Source organism: Camelus ferus, chromosome 4 (assembly GCF_009834535.1).
Source record: "Camelus ferus isolate YT-003-E chromosome 4, BCGSAC_Cfer_1.0, whole genome shotgun sequence".
Classification (NCBI taxonomy): domain Eukaryota; kingdom Metazoa; phylum Chordata; class Mammalia; order Artiodactyla; family Camelidae; genus Camelus; species Camelus ferus.
Window position 1 is genome coordinate 5,515,944 of NC_045699.1, and position 18,160 is coordinate 5,534,103.

General features: G+C 44.3%; 1 pseudogene; it reads left to right on the forward strand.

Annotated features, from left to right (window-relative positions):
- The first annotated feature begins 17,678 nt into the window (after positions 1–17,678).
- Positions 17,679–17,811, forward strand: LOC116663401 (annotated as a pseudogene).
- The last annotated feature ends 349 nt before the right edge of the window (positions 17,812–18,160 follow it).

Below are 18,160 nucleotides of genomic sequence, written 5' to 3' on the forward strand. Positions count from 1 at the left end.
TTTTAAATTTATTTTATTTTTTTATTGAAGTACAGTCAGTTACAATGTGTCCATTTCTGGTGTACAGCTCAATGTCCCAGTCATGCATATACATACATATATTTGTTTTCATATTCTTTTTCATTAAAGGTTATTACAAGGTATGGAACATAGTTCCCTGTGCTATACAGAAGACATTTTTTTTTTATTGCTCTAATCATGAAAAATGAGAATATTCTCTAATACGTACACCTCATTTCCCTGAGTGAACTTCTGAGACCCTCCCATGCCTGCTGGGTTCCTTTATAAGTGCACACTTTTGGCTGTTTGATCTCTCCTCTGGGGGATGGCCAGGGCGGGGTGGGGTGGGGTGGGGGGCCCTACCTTTGCCACATGTCACAGCTCTGGCCCCTCTGTGCAAACAGGTGGGGAAGCTGGCCTTAGCACTTCTCAGGCTGGGTCCTCACTGCCCACACTCCACCGTGAGTGGCTGCTGATGCCCAGGAGCAGGAGCGGCCCCTCGCCTCTCCTGAAAATGGCCTCACCGCTTCCCACTGGGTGTCTGTGAAGGTGGACTTTCTTTGCCATGTGGACCCCCTGAAAGGTGCCCTCAGGGACAGAGACCCTCTCCAGCCATGAGGCTCCTCTCTTCCCCGCAGGGTGGGGTCTCTGCCGCATCCCCCTGGGGGACCCCAGGTTGTGGACCAGCTCTTCTTCCACAAGGTCTTCCGTCTCCTCACTCCCAACGTACTTTCCTGTGATCTCTCCTCCAGCTGGGGTCTTCCCTCCCTCTCCATCTTCAGAGACGGGGGCGGGGGGGGGGGATGCGAGTTCTGGCCCCAGTGTCTGAGAGCTGGGGCTGGGGAGCGCTCCGTGTTAGCCTGCAACCGGTCCTCTCCTCAAGTGTCTGAAACCAGACCCACCTCCTCACCGTGAAGTTTAATTTCCTTCTGATTGTGCCCACTCAACACGCAACACAATCTAGAAAGTTATTCGTATTTCTCCCTTTAGCTTATCTTTGAAGTAGAACTTTGTTATCCCAAGGAAATATGAGAGACACCCCAAAGCTCCCCCACAGTAACTGAAAACCAGAGGCATCTTCCCTTCTCCACCCAGGTTCCTCCCCTGGCCACACAAACCTACCCTCCTCTTAAAGGTAGCTTGAGTTTGTTCCTCCTGCAGAAAGTACTGCCTTTGTCTTTTGGTCTGTTTCATCCTCAGAGGCTGCTGGCATGAAGGACAAGGTTCGCACTGGCATCCCTGAGCGTTTTCATTTGGCCCAATTTCTTTTGAGCCTTCATTTCTGGGAAAGAAAGGGCCTTCCCAGGTTACAGGGGAGAACAGCCTTATTATACCTCCGTCTTCTGAAGTCCGTTCCTCACAAGTTTTCCCCAGCAATCGCCAGTCTCCTTGACTTCAGCAGATGGTCCTGGCAGAAACGTAGAAGATGTGAATCATTTGGCATTTAAAGACTCTGGGATTACTGCTGAGCGTGAAGGAGAATAATAATAGTAATAATAACATAGTAAAACAGCTGACATTTGTTAATTGCCTAGCATGTCGGGCTTTACGAACGTTCTGTCATTTGGTCTGCAAAACAACTCCATGGTGCAGGCACTACAATCATAACCATTTCACAGAGGCACTGAGTTTAAACAACCTTCCAAGACGGACTCCAGGGAGAGCAATCTGACTGCAGATCCCACGTGTAACCCCCCGCACTGCTCCTGCCTTCACAGAGCCCTTACCTAACCAGCCGCCACTGCCGCCAGCAAAGAGTCATGCAGTTTCCCCAGATAATCCTTTATAGCATGTTGCAAAAGCCTCAAAGTTGGCGATTCTATATCTTCGAACTTTGCCAAACCAAATAATGAAAGGTATGGGCAAATACGTCTGTATAAGAATGTTTGCAAACCTTTTTCTTTAATTAATATGAAAAAATTGGGAACAACCTGAATATCCAGCCATTGGGGATTAATTAAGTAAATAGTGAACTATTTATAATAGATTATCACAAAAGCATTAATAATTATGATGCAGAAAGATAGTTCCGGAAATGGGATACTGTTTATATTGTGGAGAGAAAGCTTCAGAGTGTAAAATAATATTCCATAATCACAGGAGAATGTGCATATAAATACAAAAAACCCTGGAAGAGCACCAAAAATGGTTTCATTCACAAATTTCTCACACCAAAAGAGATTTGTTCCATCGCTCACTATTACTTCCTTTAAATTATACATTGAATGGAAGATCAGACTCTCTGGATTCTATATAGATGATTGTCTTTTTTTATCTCAGTTCTGAAAAAAATCAAAATAGATTTCTTATTGGTTATTTTAACCAGTAAGTTGGAGTTGAAGAATAAAATTAAATAGCCTCCAACAAAGACATATAGTGTACCCATCTATTTTGGCCTAGTTCAGGCCAGAACCAGAATTACTTAACTAGCTTAATCCATTTACACAAAATGTAATATTGCAAAAACAGAAAATTTTCAGAAAACTCCTTCAGCTGTTTGCAATCCCTCTGGTCCTCCAATGTCTATTTCATAAATAAGTATTAATTCCATCAAGCTAGATTTCATGAGGAAAAGCTATAATGACAAATATTTGAGAACGTGTCCTTTAAGATGATTGAGCTCAAAATACAGCTGGCAGAAAAAAGGAGAGGGAAGAAAGGGAGAGAAGGAAGGGGGAGGGGCAAGCGGGGAAAAGGGGGAGGGGGAAGGGGAAGAGGAGCAAGAAAAGGAGAAGGAGGAGGAGAGGATAAGAAGAAATATGGACCCAGCCTCGATGAGATGCAATCTCTATTTCTGCAAGGGGGCTGGACCGAGGCAACGCTCCATCTTGAGACCTTGAGCTGTTCCCAACAGCTGAACTCTAGCACCAACAGCATGGACGGAAATATAGGCTCTCAGGCCCCACTCCAGACCTCCTGGATCAGAATCTGCACAAAAGCCCCAGGTTATTCACATGCAAATTAAAGCTAGAGCAGCACTAACCTGCCTGTTGTCCAAAGCCCATGGCTATTCCAGATTTACTTAGAAGGGATTGAGACTACCTCCCATCTCTCTTTAGTGACCCCTAGTGGTCAACCCGAAAAAATCTATGTAACAGGATGGCCGAATTTCTGATTTCCACTGAGAACTAACAGCTGTCCAACCTTCGGCCAGTTGGTCTATCCAAGATCTCAGACACTCGGAAGATTAGGATCCTAGCTGGCCATCCTGATTTAGAAGATCCGATGTAGTCCAATGCAAGCTGGGAGGGTAATATTTTTCTGCACATGGCCATTGTTGGAACTCAAAAGCAACATTCCTGAATGGGATTATTCTCTGTGAAGATTTAAAAAATGCTGATGGTTAACATTGGGTCTCTTGACTAGAGATACATCCAGATGATTCACCTTGCACTTTACCAATTGCACCTTAGATATTGCCCCTTGAACTAGCCCTTTGTGAAGTCTTGATTTGATCTTCAAACGAAGTTTGCCTACCGTAAGTACTCCCCAAAATAATTCTTGTAGATTAAAGATATCATATTGTCTGGAATTTATGCCTTTTATTTGAATTAATTCCCACCACATGATTTCGGGTTTGCGCACTGTATGCTGGACTGTTCCATTGTCAACGGGATGTCCCTGAATCTCCCTTCCCTAGATGGTTCCAAGCTAGAGTTGATTGAAAAATGGCAACACACAAGACTTGGGAGATAGGAGTAAAAAGTCCTGAAGGTCATTGTTGAGTGTGGGGCCAGAGGTGCCGGTGGGCTTCCCTTTGTCCTCACCCCTCCCCGCTACTGTATCCATCTGTCCTTCTCAGATGCCAGCCCTGTGCTCAGTGGCAACGCCAAGTCCACCACCAGCTGCATAGCTGTGGACTCACACCTGGTAGCCTCGAAGAACAAACGACCCCTCTTCTCAGTCCCATTGCAGGAGCTGGTTGTGCTTCCCCTGCAAGATTTTCTGTGAACTCTGCCTCATTCAGCAGCATCAGGGCTTCTCACCAGATCTTCAACTCCCATTTTCCGATCCTTGCTTTCCCGATCTGTGCCCACCGTCATGTAAGGTACAATCTCTCTATTAAATTCTACATTCTATATATTGCTCGTGGTTCAGCTTCTCTGAGCCCTGATGGATACACCCCTGAATACTGGTTCTTTTGTTTTTCTGCTCAGATTTTGATGTTTCCTCTTGGGAATGCCCTAAAATCAGATTCAGGTTGCACCTTACTCTGTTTTTCTTTCATGGACCAGATGGTGTTTCCGCTCATCCTTCACTTTTGCCTTGAATTTCCTCACCTGGAAATGGCATCTTTAGATTCGGCTTCCTGCCACAAGATTTACTCTATTCCTCACCTTCTCACTGGCGTTTGACAAAAGTCTCTAGTCAAAAAAAAAAAAAAAAAAAAAACAAAAAGACAAACTGCTAACTGAATGCTGTAGCACTCATAGTACTAAAGAATTTAAAAGCAATCTGAAGTTCTACTTTCTGTGGCTGAAACCTTCAAGTCAGGCATTTGTAGTAGAAATAAAGATAATAAAATGTGGCTCAAAGAACAGTGATCTTTCTAGTGGGATCTATGAGAATAATGAATTACAGGTTATGGTTTAGCTTGCTTCAGGTGCCAATTTCTAGCTCTTAATAACACGTGATGTTATGAACCCTTCTCTTCAATCTTGGTGGAAGCTAGTTTCTAAACATCATATTTGGGATGATAATGTGGTCGTAAAAGCCTTGGAAATAAATAAATGCTCTGACTTCATCAGAGTTAATACCCTGTAATACAATGTTTTTAAAAGCAGACGGGATTACAGGATGTTCTGTCAGTGTAGCACTGCTGAGCATGTCCTGTTGGCTTCCTAGTCACTGAATTATTTTACAGCTCTGTCGGGACACAGTTAACTTGGAGAAAACTGATAGCGACGAGAAACGATTCTTGCTTAAGAGCAATGCAAACTATTCGTGCTCATTACAACACAAATTAATTTTGTCCAACAGAGATGCATTTGGTTTCCATCTGATGGAAAAGATAGCCTTAAACAGTGGCCTCCCCCCCAGACATTACATTTTATTATTTTGTAGGATCTTAAACAGTTTTGCATCTATTAGCAAGTTTATTGCAGCGTTCCTTTGATTGTCTGACTATATGAATCTGTTCTACAAAACATCCATTGAACCTGTCTTAACATTCTACTGGTTCCCTCATCAATTAATGAGTTTCAATTTTGATATGTGTATAATTTATATTTGGATGAGAGTCATGATTTAAACTTTTTTGAAGAGTATATTGAATCAACAGCCAAAAAGATAGTGATTTTTTTCATTTATGCTTTCTTTATAGTATTTATATCATGTTACTATAAACCAGGTTTGAGGTTCCAACTCATTTAATTTCAAAGGGCAGCTCCTCAGTCTTAACTGCTCTTCCCATGCATTCTAAAACGTTTGAATGTCTCACCACCTAGCCTGTCTCAGTATTCCAAGCACGATAACACATTCTTGGAGACGTTAGAGGCTGTACCATCTCTCTTGACTCAGGTCTCATCACACTGTTGAGAACATGTTGAAACGCCTGCAGTTTGAAATATCTAACTCTCTTGGCTCTTCCTTTAGGATTAAACGGTAAGAAGAGGATAGCAGGCAACCCCAACTGACAAAGTAGACTGAAGAGTTAAGAAGTATCACAATGTTTATTTTATCAAAACCGAATAAACAAAAGAAACAAATCAAGCACGCAAGTTGCGCAATGGAATGAAAACCATGGGGATTCACTCATCAATTCCTCTTGTACTTTAAATCTTTCCCTCCTTAATGGTCCTTGTTACTCAGTCCTCTACTAAGCTCACTTGTGGTTAGGCATTATCCACTCCTTTCTACAGCAAGTCCCTTGAGGTTGAGGACCTTGTCCCACCTGTGCCTTCCAGCCCAACTTTCTCTCACTCTCTGTCCGTGAAGGGGACATGCTTTTTCTCTACCATCTGGAAAGTTCTGTCTGCATACATGTGCACAGCCCCTCTCCATGGCTCCTGCTCATCCCTCAGCTCAGGCAGCATTTCTCAGGGAAGCTTTTGTAGCCACTCCAGACCAGAATGGGCTGTCCTGTTTTGCACCCTCCCAGACTCTGTGCTTTTCCTTCCGAGCTCTTGTGAGTGATCATTTGTCTCTCTCTCTCTCATTGTCAATAAAATCCGGGATCATTGTATCACTGCTCTATCCCCAGGCCTGGCAGAGTGCCTGGTACATGGAAGGTGTTCCTGAATGGATTAATAAGAGCTCAATGCCTATTTGTTACATGGATGAATAGATGGTTGTTTGGTCTGTTATAGTCCCTAAAAGCAAAAGAAGCTGTTAAAATAGTGTGACTCTGACTTACTGTTAATGTCTGAATAAAGGAGACCATTCAGATTTTGGCCTGAGTTTGACAACATACTGTGTTGGTGAGTCGTGGGGAGTCGCTCCGCCACATTTCTAGAGGGAACTGGTAAACCTCTTTGGAGGACACTTTGGCAAAAGGCTTTAAAGCTTACGAAATTCACACACCTTTTGACCCCCATAATTCCACTCTCAGAAATATAGTCTCTCTGTATGTTTGCACCTTCATGAAATAATCTGTGTTCGGTGGTGATGACTGTAGTGTCTTCCACAATAATGAACTATTGAAACAACTTAAATGCCCTCTGACCGGAGACTAATTAATAATGCAATAAAAATTCCAAGCAATGGAATACTCTGCAGCCATTAAAAAGAATGAGGTGAGTTTGTATATATTGATAAGGAATAATCTCAAAAATTATCATCTCATTAAGTGAAAGAATTGCTAAAACATATGTGTGCATTTGCCTCTGTCTAGGGTATTTCTGAGAGTCTGTAATAGATGGGTCACAGTGATTGCTGTGGGGAGGGGGGGATGTGTGGCTCAGGGCAGGAGCAGAAAGGAGATTTACGTTTCATTGAATATACTTTTTAACCTTAACTTTGTGCCATTGCTATGCATTAGCTATTCCAAAAAGTAAGAAATGCAAGGCCAAAAAAAAAGTTGGAAAAATTAAGTTACCCATAAAGTAAATAAAAAAAATATTAATGAGAGTTAGATCTGGGTTATGTTTTATTGATGTCTCTTTGACTTTTCAAGCCCAAATTTTCACACATGTACACTCGACATATCACTAACTTCAGTCATTATTTCTCTCCCAGTTGCCCCCAAACCTTTTAGTCTTTCCAACATCCTCAAAGTCTTATCTAATTTGGAAGCGAAGATCCCTTATTTGGGACGCCCAGAAACAAGACTTCATCTGGATGAACACTGAGGCTCTTGACATAAAATCTCACCACCCTCGCGAAGCCCGCCCAGCACATCCTGGCCTACTGTATTGACTTTGGCAATACTTGCTGGCCTTGTCATGCCAATAACATTATTAAGACTAAATTGAACGAGCATGTGGCTATGTTCTCCGAATGTTTTCTGATACAGTTAAATGGAAAACTGTAGATTACATGTATTTATTTTGTGATAAACCCTTTGTTTATGTTGCTGTTGATCCAGAAAAAGCGGTCCCTTCCAACACCCCATGACCTAAACAACCACAAGCTGAATTACTATTTCATTTACTGTAGGAGACATTCCACAATGTGTTTCACAGAAATGATTTTTGACACAACTCAAGAAATGATAAATTACACCCAACAAAAACAAAAGAGAAACTTGGAGTTTTATAGCAGATGATTGTAAAGAAAACAGTTATTTGCATGTCTGTCGCCCACATTTTTCAAAAAAACAATGTACTTGAAGCAAAAAAAAAAAGACCCAAGAATAGTAAAAACAATTTCATTTTCCTCTTCTAATTGGAAACATTTGGAGAAAGCACTTTGTCTCCATAAGCTGCATAATTATGGCTTAATTCTACATAGGGAATGTTACTACACCTTCTCCTCTCATTTCTTTGTTATTTCAGTTTTCACAAATGACCAATATCATGTTATAGAAATAAACGAAGCAAGCACAGTTGCATTCCCACATACGCACACATCACTGCAGCTGTCCTCTGCGTTCCAAGGCATCCTATTGAAGTATTAACCTAGTCCGCAAGTTCATACAAAAGAAGGCAGGGCTGGAAACGCTTTCCACACCCCAATCAGTAATCATAACCACTGTGTGGCCAAGTTGCATGAACTTCTGGCCATTGATGCTCACACAAAACCATCATAAAACTCAAGATCATTATGAAAATGCTCGCAGGACTTCAGTACATCAAAGAGTAACTCTCTCTAATTGGTTTTAAACAGGTTTATTATGTTCTGCAGCCTCCCTTTCCTTTGAGTTATCTTTTAATTACTTAAAACTGCTTTGAAAGGAACTACATGCAGGTCACCTTGTCAAGGAGACAGAGACATTTATTGTTAAGAATCAGCACTGATGTCTATTTTTCAGAAATAATGACTTTAGAATTGTATTAACTTTTTGGAAGCTAAAAGCCTCTTTAACCGTTTCCAAAATTAAATCTATTTATATTGACCAACCTCAAGCTGCAGATGAATTAATCCAATAACCCAGGGACATACTCTCCAGCTCAATTATCCCAGTAAATTCACTGAGAAGCCATGTCCTTTTGCAAATTAGTTGATCCAAGATAGTTACCCTGAGGGTGTATATGGCTCTAATGGGTGACTAATTATTTCTGTTTTAAAATTTTTAGTGATCAAAACCACCTTAGCCAGGCTTTAGGGCATCACACATTGAGGACTCAATTAAGCAATTATGCCCATGATGTACTTGGCCCAAGATTATTTCCTGAGCAAAATTCTGACTCTATGTAGGTCCCAGCTCTGTTCACATATGAGTTGGTACCCTTGAGTGGGCTTCTTATTTTCATATGGTATACTTATCTCATCAACTGCTTCTCTCTTTTTTTTTTTAATTTTTAAGTACACAGACTGTCTCTTCACAAAGGTAAAAGTTAGAACTACGACAGCAAGAAATAGAAAACCCTACCACCCATAGAAGAGACCATTTTATTATTTATTTTAAAATATTATTATTTTATTGTTTACTTAAGAATCTGTGGGTGGACTGTCTCAAGATTGGACTGACAGTTCAACGTCAGCTAAGATGCAGGCACTCTCTTTTCTCAAGACCATCCTCAACCAGTTGGCTTTTCAGTCTCACACTTTTGGCCTCACAATAGCTGCCACTGTGCCAGGCATCACATCCATGTTCAAAACAGGAAGAAGGTAGAAGAGGCTTTTACAGAAAAAGACAGGCAAGAAAAACGAAGTTGGGAATAGATGTTGTGTTAACCAAGCAATGAATGACTGCCTCAACGAGCAAAGGGATTGCCAGTGCTTTCTGGCTTCATCAGAGTACTGTCTCAGGCTGTCTGTTACTCATCTCCCGTCTAGTTTATATGAAGGTCAGGAATTCTGTCCACTCCTCTAGAAACTCTGAGATCTATCTTTCAAACCTGCTGCATCACTAGAGATCGTACATTTTTGCCCTTTGCAGAATCACTGTCGCTTAGCTGACTATCAGTGCTGCATCTTATACGTTTATGGAAACTCTCACACAGCAGGGACCAAGCTCATGAAGTTCATTATTGGGCTTTGCTGTAAAAATGTTCTTAAAAACAGTTTTCGTGAGTTGCTCTCTACTCCCAAAAGTCAGCCCCCCAAAAAGAGATTTTCTTTCTGTAGAATGCAGTGCTGAGAAGGATTCACTTGCTCTAGGGAAATTGGAATGATGTCTTCTTCCTGATGACACAAATGTTGTAAAGCATGGTCCCTTCTGCTTAGCTTTGGGTACCAAGGAGCACAGATCCAACTTGGGATCACAGCTGGAATGGGGCGTGGCCCCAGGAGATGCCTCTTTGTCTTCTTATTCTCTCTGATCTGGTTTTCATTTTGTTATCACTTTATAGACTGTGTTCTGTTGTATGTAACCCATCTCAAATTTTCTGTGGAAAAGGGACAATCAATAGAGAGGTAAGAGAGAAATAACCTGTTGCTATTTCAACACCTTTTATCAAAGCCACATCAAGGCTGACATCACCACAATGGAGACTCAGAAGGGCCATCGTGGAGAATGGCTTGACTGAAACCCAGCACATTTTTTCCTACTGCATAAGACACTCCCAGCTTAAACGGATCCTCAGTGACTGAGGAGTTCCATTTTTATACTTTTTATACTGTTTCTATGTTTGTATTTTTATGTATTTCTTTTCCCAGAGTTTTCTTTTCACTAATTTAATGCTCGAAAATCACTAAAAGATCAATATTAACATGCATTCACCTTTACTTTTGCAGATGTCTTTGCCTGTGGCAGGACTGGCTAATTACTCATCAAATATGCATCCTTTTCTTCCATATGAACAGAAACTCAGCTTAGTTGGGGAGGCCAAAGTGCCCACCTAAAAAAATGTCTATTTCCCAGTTTCCCTTGCAGCTCAGAATGACCATGTGACCTAATTCTGACCAATGAGATTAGCTGGAGTTGGTTAAAAGGGGTTCCTAGAAAAGCCCCTTACCTGGGGAGACTCAGCTGGTAGCCAAAAGATCCTGAGATAAGGACGTGTGTGCAGGTGGTTTACTCTGGAGGTGATCACAGGAAACAGAAAGGGAGGGAAGAGTGGGAAGAGGCGGGGACAAAAGCTTATGGGGGCGGCAGTTTCCGTGGGGGCCTCAGTGCCACGCGGGACCCTCTGAGGCTGTGTAGAGTGTGCTTCGTGACCGTCTCCCTGGAGGACCTCAGGTTGGACTCTCATTCCCCATTGGCTGGTATCATCCTGGGGCTGTCAACTCCCCTGCACCGACAGGTTGCTCCTGCTTGTGGTAGATGCTCTTCTGTGGCTCCAGCAAAGCGAAGAGATGCTGCAGTATGGCTGGTGTGCGATGCTCGGAATGTTCATGGAACTAGATACAAGGCTGGCTGAAATGAAGAGGCCAAGGGATCGTGGCTGGAGCATCATGGCATCTACCAGAGCCAGCTCGCGTGCACATGCACTCCACTTTTCCTCCTTCCTTCTGCCCAGACTGTAACCATGACGGCTGGAACGCTAGTAGCCGTAAGCATGAAAGTGCACTTTCAAGCCCCAAGAAAGGCTGATTGAAGAGCTTCTAGCTCCGTGTCACCACGGAGCTAATAAAGCCTTGGACCAAATAACTTCTGAGCTTCCTACATGAGAGAAAGATGAACCTCACATTTGAGCATCAGTCATTAGGTTTCCTTTTCAATAGAGCCAAACTCAGTCCTAACTACTGATACATTTCCCTAGCAACAGCCACATACACAAGAATAACCTACACGAGTACTGTTAATAAGTCATAGTTTTCATTGTGAGCAACTCCCTCGGATTTAGTTCAACCGGGGTTCTTTCTCAATGAAAGTTACCCAGAGGAAATCTTTCCCACTTTGATTTTTACTAAGCCGCCTGGAAGTCCAGAAGCATTTTTTCTTCCTCAGGCATGATATCAAAAAATCACTAAACATCTGAGTTCACTAAGTTTTTTTCTTTTCAACAGATTTGGTATTAGTCAGCACAGTATAACTGCTGTAACAAACACTCCCAAACTCTCAATGATATACTGTGATAAAGGTTTATTTGTTGGCCATGTCATAATCCAAAGCAGGCTGGAGGGAGCTCTGTTTCATGCAGAGACCATGGAACCAGCATCCTTGTTGGAAAATACGTGTACCACATTTGAAGACTGCTGCCCGCTGCACAAAGTCCTACTACGATTTGTTCTTTCTTTATTTCTGTTCTAGACACATAGATCATATCAGTCAATTCCCAATCGTCTTCCAAGAGAAACATCCCCTGCTGTGTGCCTCCCAAAATGGCATCCCCTGTGATGGTGTGGTCGCAGCGGCACCCACTGCAGCTGATTGGACCGGGGGTGGCGTCTGATTTGACAGCAGTCAATCTGTAGACAAGCCAGCAATCAATGGCCGTACACAAAACAGTGAACTGAGCCCATCAGCGGCCCTCTTTTGGAGGGATTTGAAAGGGGCACATGGAGAAAGCGATGCTGGTAGAAGAGAGAGCAAGAGGTGAGATAACCCAGAAAGAGAGAAGCCAAGGGGCAGAGTCCCAGCCATAAGGGGCCAGGGCCAAGTAGAGACCACGTGGGATGGGGCAGACAGCCCACAGAGAAGAAGCCTCTAGCTTGCAGGGCAGTGATTGCTTCAATTCTCAGGGCACCTGAGTTCTCCACAGTCCACGGTCTTCATGACTGCTCCGGCTGTGCAAACCACCCCAAAACTTAGTAGCTTAAAACAGCAAGTCATTTATTTTGCTTGTAAGTCTGCAATTTGAGCAGAGCGTGGCAGGAGCTACTCATCTTTGCTCTGTGGTACCTGGGGCCTCATTGGGTTGACTGGGGGCCCAGATCACAGAGCTAGGGGCCCAAATTCAGGTCATCAATTCTGACTGTGGTCCTCCTCCCATCCCCCGGGTCACTTACTGGGTGGAAGGTGGATGTCACCAGTCTGTACAGGTTGCTGGAGTCCCATCACTCCTCGCTCTTCCTGGAGCCACTCTTACCTCGGATTTTACCTCCATGGCGGGCACAGAACTCTCCATGGTTTGAAGGATATAGAGTAACAGCTTCTGTGAAAGTACGGCTGTTCTGCAGTTTGACGTGACTTGTGCTGATTCGGGCACAGATGGGGATGGTGTCTTATGATGGCCCGAGGCAAAACCCAGTTAAAAGAGTTCTTGCTTCATCTTGGAAGGATTATTAATAGAGAGGCTGGGGGCCCCCAGGGAAGAATCCAGAAAGATCACAGTGTTCTATGAAGATGTTTCAATCACCCTGTCATCCAGAAGCTTCAGACTAGTGGCCTACAGAGGAACATCCAGCCTGTAGAGATGTTATTTTTGTTGGTTCCATATAATTCTTTGAAAAAAAAAAAAGTAATTGGGCACTTTTAAAACTTGGGAGAAATTGCATCTAACCATGGCTTTCTAACTCCTCCTGAGGAGACAGAAAGACATGGTACCACTGGACTGACTTGCCCACGTGGCGTGTCGGGCAGGCTGAGTGGCCCTGAGTCCCGGGGTGGCCAGCTCTCCTCCTCAGGAGCCCCTACCTGGCTCCCTCGGGCTTCTGAGTCTCAGATCCCCGTGGCTTTCAAAGGAAACACGAGTGGCGGTCATTGGCTGGAAAGCATATGTGTGGTGGCATTTTCCTTTTGCATGTCACCAAACGGCTTCCCAGAACCCACCCAGCAATTCTGAATAGCTTTGTTTCAAGGACTTGAACTGACACAAGGGACACAGGGTCAGGGCCGGTGCTTAAGGAACCAGACGGGGGTTGGCCTGGGAGTCCGAAAGGGGCACTTACTTCTCAGTGCCGCCGAGGGCGAGCTCTCCCTTTGCAATGAGGCCTAATGAGTTTGCAGACTGGCAGGCTAGTTATGACAAACAGGGCCACAAGGATCATAGTTTAGCCTAAAGATTGCTGTCCAAGGCTGGGTATGCGGATTCTGCAAGTCTGCCAGAGGCACATTTATCACATGGTATTGGTTTTTCCTGGCCACAGAGTTATACTATTTTACTGCATTCCTCATGATCACTTTATTACCTATTAAATGCAAATTCCCAGGTCCTAATCTTTCACCCTGTGATGGCATTGTTAACACAGCAGGCAGTTTAGATCAGACCTCCTGCCTGCTGGAGGGGAGTCCTTTGTCAAGGACCCCTGGGGGTTGCAAGTCTTGGCCACACTCCGATCCCCAGCCAAGCCACGTAGCCTCAGAACCGAAGCTTAAAGCTGATCATTCTCCCTGGGTTTTATCTCTTGTTTTCTCAGGACATGCCAGCCTGCAGTGGAAAAACCATCATCATATATCTTTGGCTCTCCCTCCACTGGGGGACCCCCAGGCCCCAGTCAGCCAGCGGTCCCTAGGAGGCATCCCCTACACCTTCAGCAATGGCCCTTTGGGGGGCCACCTGACATTCACCATCTTCCTCTTCTGACACCCTATTTCTCCCTGGTGTCCCTGCAGCCCAGGCCACCCACGTTCCCAGAGGCTGTCCTGTCCCCACCATGACATCCCTGACATGCTGGCCACATGTGGCGCCAACAGGGACCCCTGGAGGAAGGCCTGTCATCACCCCCGGCCCCACAGCCTCACCCCCTCCCATATGCAGTACTGTCCGGGCCCTGCACTATGGAGGCCTGAGCTTAGGGGACTGTCACATCCTCTCCCCCCAGCACCCAGCAATGGTCCCTGGGCCTGGGCTGAGGACAGCCGAGTGGTCCCCACTGTGATGTATGCTCAGAGCCACCCTCCCTTCCACTGGCCCACTGTTCTTGAGTCAAACATGGGCCCTCAACTCTTTCTGCCATGAGACTTTCCTCAGGTCCCCCCACTCCACAGTCTCCCCAAATGACCTGGATCCTAGGCTTAACCAACTACATGAGCTGTTTCCTTGCCCCCTTCAAATAAAATAGTGTCCCCCCCAACTTACCCATGTGTGGCAACCCAACTCAGTTTTCAGAAGATTGATCTAATATAGACCATGGAAGTAAGCACTTTAAATTGCATTTTAAAATATCTAAACCCAGCCTGGAGCCCCAAAGAGTTTGATCTAGAAGCCCCCACCAGACTTAAAAATTCACTGAAAATTCACTGGCATGTGTATTTTCTTGATGAAGATGACCGATAGTCAAAGCTGGGTTCATAATTCTATGTCACTTGGCTTACTCATTGCTAATTTTTAAACAGGCTTCATTCTAAGAAGTATTTATTAAGGGTCCACCATGTGTCAGGTTTAGGAGCAAGGGATATAGGACGGATCGTGACAAAAACGAGAGTCTTCATGGTGTAGGAGGCAAGCAGGGCCCTTGGAATCAAGCAGATCTGGGTCGAGATCCTGGCCCCTCCTCTTCCTTTCTCAGTGCTAAGTTTTGTCTCCTTGAGTCACTTTTCTCTTGCATAAAATGACAATATCCAACTCACAGAGCTGTTAGGATATTCAAATGATGTGAAGGACCAACCCCCATGGCATCACATAGAGGATGATTCATCAAAGGAAGCTATTTCCTCCCTGAGACACTCTGGTTTCTCCAGGGAGCCTGGAGGGACTAAATGACAGATTCTCCTGAATGGGGGCCTCCCAGAAGATGGAGGCTTCAAATGTCACCCTATGTCTCCCATGTGGTGGGGCATAGGGAGTCATGGTGGTGACTGGTGGTGGCACGTTCTCTGTGCTTGGGACACAGACAGCCCAACTGGGGACAGTCAGCGTCTCTGGGGGCTGTGGCTCCCTTTGGGCACAATGATCATACTTCATGACAATATGGAATATCTAATAATAGTGTTTTTCCTCCCAAGGAGCGGGGGGGGGGGCTGCTTTCCATATTTTGCAATCTCTGTGGAGCCCTAAATCACTTTGTAATGGGAACCATGTCCATGGAGAGCCTTTGTGTCGTTCACTCTTATGGTTTCATGCAAAGACTGAGCAGGAAGAATTTGTTACAAACAGCTTGCAATTATTTAGCGAAAAAACCTGAAAATAAAGTTGGGTGGGCATCGCTCAGACTTCTGGACAAATGCAAGCTCCCTCCACGTGAATGATGAATACAATGATACATGTGGATTCCGGGCACGGACCTACATGCACCCTAACGTAGAACTGAGGACTGTCTGCTTGTACAGCCTGTGGTCGGTACACAGTGGCTTGGAACCATGGGTGAGTGAAAGCACCTTCCCAGAGCACCCCCTCCCCTGCCACCAGGACCCACTTGTCCCCATGGAGGGTCAATTTCAGAAAGATTTGGAAGGATCATTCTCAGCTTTAAGAGGCCAGAGGTGGGGAAATAAAGAAGTTCTGCAAAAGGAATAGTGTGAAACTTTTCATCTATCTTCTCCTCCGTAAATTTCTGGTTCAAATTTTCATGTTTATGAGTTGCAAGCTCCGTGTGGCTTACGGAAAGCCATCTGTTCCTTCTGTCAGTTACTTGATCACCAGGAGTCTAATCTACTGGGGGAAAAAGACAAGCAGTTTGTGAGTCTGTCTGTGTGTGTATGTGATGGAGAGTCTCTGGTGATTCCACCACTGTGATATTCTTTGAGAGTAACTGCAGTAGCACAAAGTCTTGATTTGTGTGTTCAGTAAGCCATTATGACAGGGGAGTCACCCAGGGAGTCGATCATCTGAGATGACGGCCCCACCAAACGCAAAGATACATTGTTAATTGTGTCCATACCATTTTCGATAAACAGACTCTAGTCTTTGCTCTACCCTTGTAGTTACTACAATCTGCATCCTAGTTAGTACAACTTGCATACTATTTCTATAGTTCTGCTGAATTCATTAATGCAATCTCTCTCTTTATAACGTTATAAACTTTATTTATAAATAACTGTATAAACTAACAGTGAGCTCTGTTTCCATTTTTGCTCTATCACTTCTTCAGTTTCTGCCAGGAATGTTTTATGGTACGTACTTAAGAAGAATAGCACATTCTGCTGTAGATGAAGGTTCACATTTTTCTTTCCATAAATGCAACCTGAGAGGAATTATTTCCCCTACATTCTTTCTCAAATGGAGCCACTAATGCAGACGATCTAAATGACATAATTGTATGTATGCTGTGTGCGTATGTATATTTTGACTAACCATGGGAATACTGTTCTGGTATTTTTTAGATTGATTACTTCTACCCCAAGATTTTGCCATCAGCTCCAGGCCTCTTGTCAGAGGCCTTTCTGGTTGAGTGAGAAAGCAAGGCAGGGATGCACGGTGTGGGGAGAACATGTGCTTTGTGTTCCCTGATGGGGAAAGGGGTTTGCCACCCCGAAATGACAACGTGAAGACAAAGCAAACACAGTCCTCGCTCTCCTGCCGGAGACGTTCGCTTTGGAAAATGTGTCTTCTGAAATTCCACCTCCCCCACCTCTGCCATCCAAACGAGGGCTCTTTCCAAGAAAAACATCAGCGGCCCCAGCTCTGCCTCCATCCTCTCGCACATGAAGTCTCTGTTTTAACAGAGGCGCTGCTGGGTGTGTTTCAATGTTTCCAAGGGTGGAATAAAACAGGGCGCTGGCTACCAGCCTTATTAGCAGTTGATGACAGGTATTTGCGATCCACAGAGAAATACGGAAAGACGGAGACCCGAGCAGGTTGGGGGGGGGGGGTGGGTAGTCCCACCATCCAACGCCAGACGCACACAGACTGAGTCGCCTTGTCCTCTGCTCCCAGAGTTCCCTCCGCACGTGGCCACTTTGTAATTCACACTCTGACACGTGCGCCTGCGCCACGCAGCCCTGCGCTCCAGAAGCTTAAAGATGCAACCGGCTTACTTTTGATCCTCAGCGCTTAGGGCAGTGTCCAGGGAATAAAAAGATGCCTGCTGATGGAGTGGCTGAAGAGAATGTCAACTGTTTTGTCATTTACAAGGACTTCCACATTCCACATTTGTATACCTGAAGTTTCCAGAAGTTCTGCTCCTTCCAGCCTTCCTTTGGCTTTGGCTGCAACAGCCCTTCAGTTCAGCCACACGTTGACCGAAACCAGTTGTTCAGCCCAGTGGGCACTAAATTGGTTAACTGAATTTTCCACTGTTTAACCAGTTAACCTGAGACTATATCTAAATTTAAAAATCAATCATTTATAAGCATAAACAAGTCTAGAATTGCTTTGGCATCTTGGATTTTATCCTCTAAATTAATTAGAAAAATAGAATTATCTTTAAGAAAATTCTCCTGGCAGGGGAGAGACCATGATCACAAAGGTGGTTTTCCCAGGGTGAAGCTCACACATTGCACTCTGAATGTGCTGACCCCCACAATTTCCCCAAATGTGGGAAATTCGACTGTGTAATTTGGGTGGGAGGTGGGAGGAAAAAGGAAAAAAAGAAAATTTAAAGGAAAATATTTCTGGATGTTTTGTAACCACTGAATTTTTCTAGTAAGTGCCTTTTCCAAACTCATCTATTTGACAGCAATAAAGAAATGATTAAAAGGAGAATGCGGGGCTAGTCTACATCAGAGGTTCACAAACTGTAGCAAACCTCAGAATCACCTGAAGGCCTTGTTAAAACACAGGTGGCTGGACAGGATCTGAGAAGCCCCAGATCTAGCAAATTCCCGTGTGACAATGATGTTGCTGGTGATGGTCCAGAGACCACACACTTTGGGAACCACTGACCTGGATAGTGAATGCAACCAGTCAGTGAT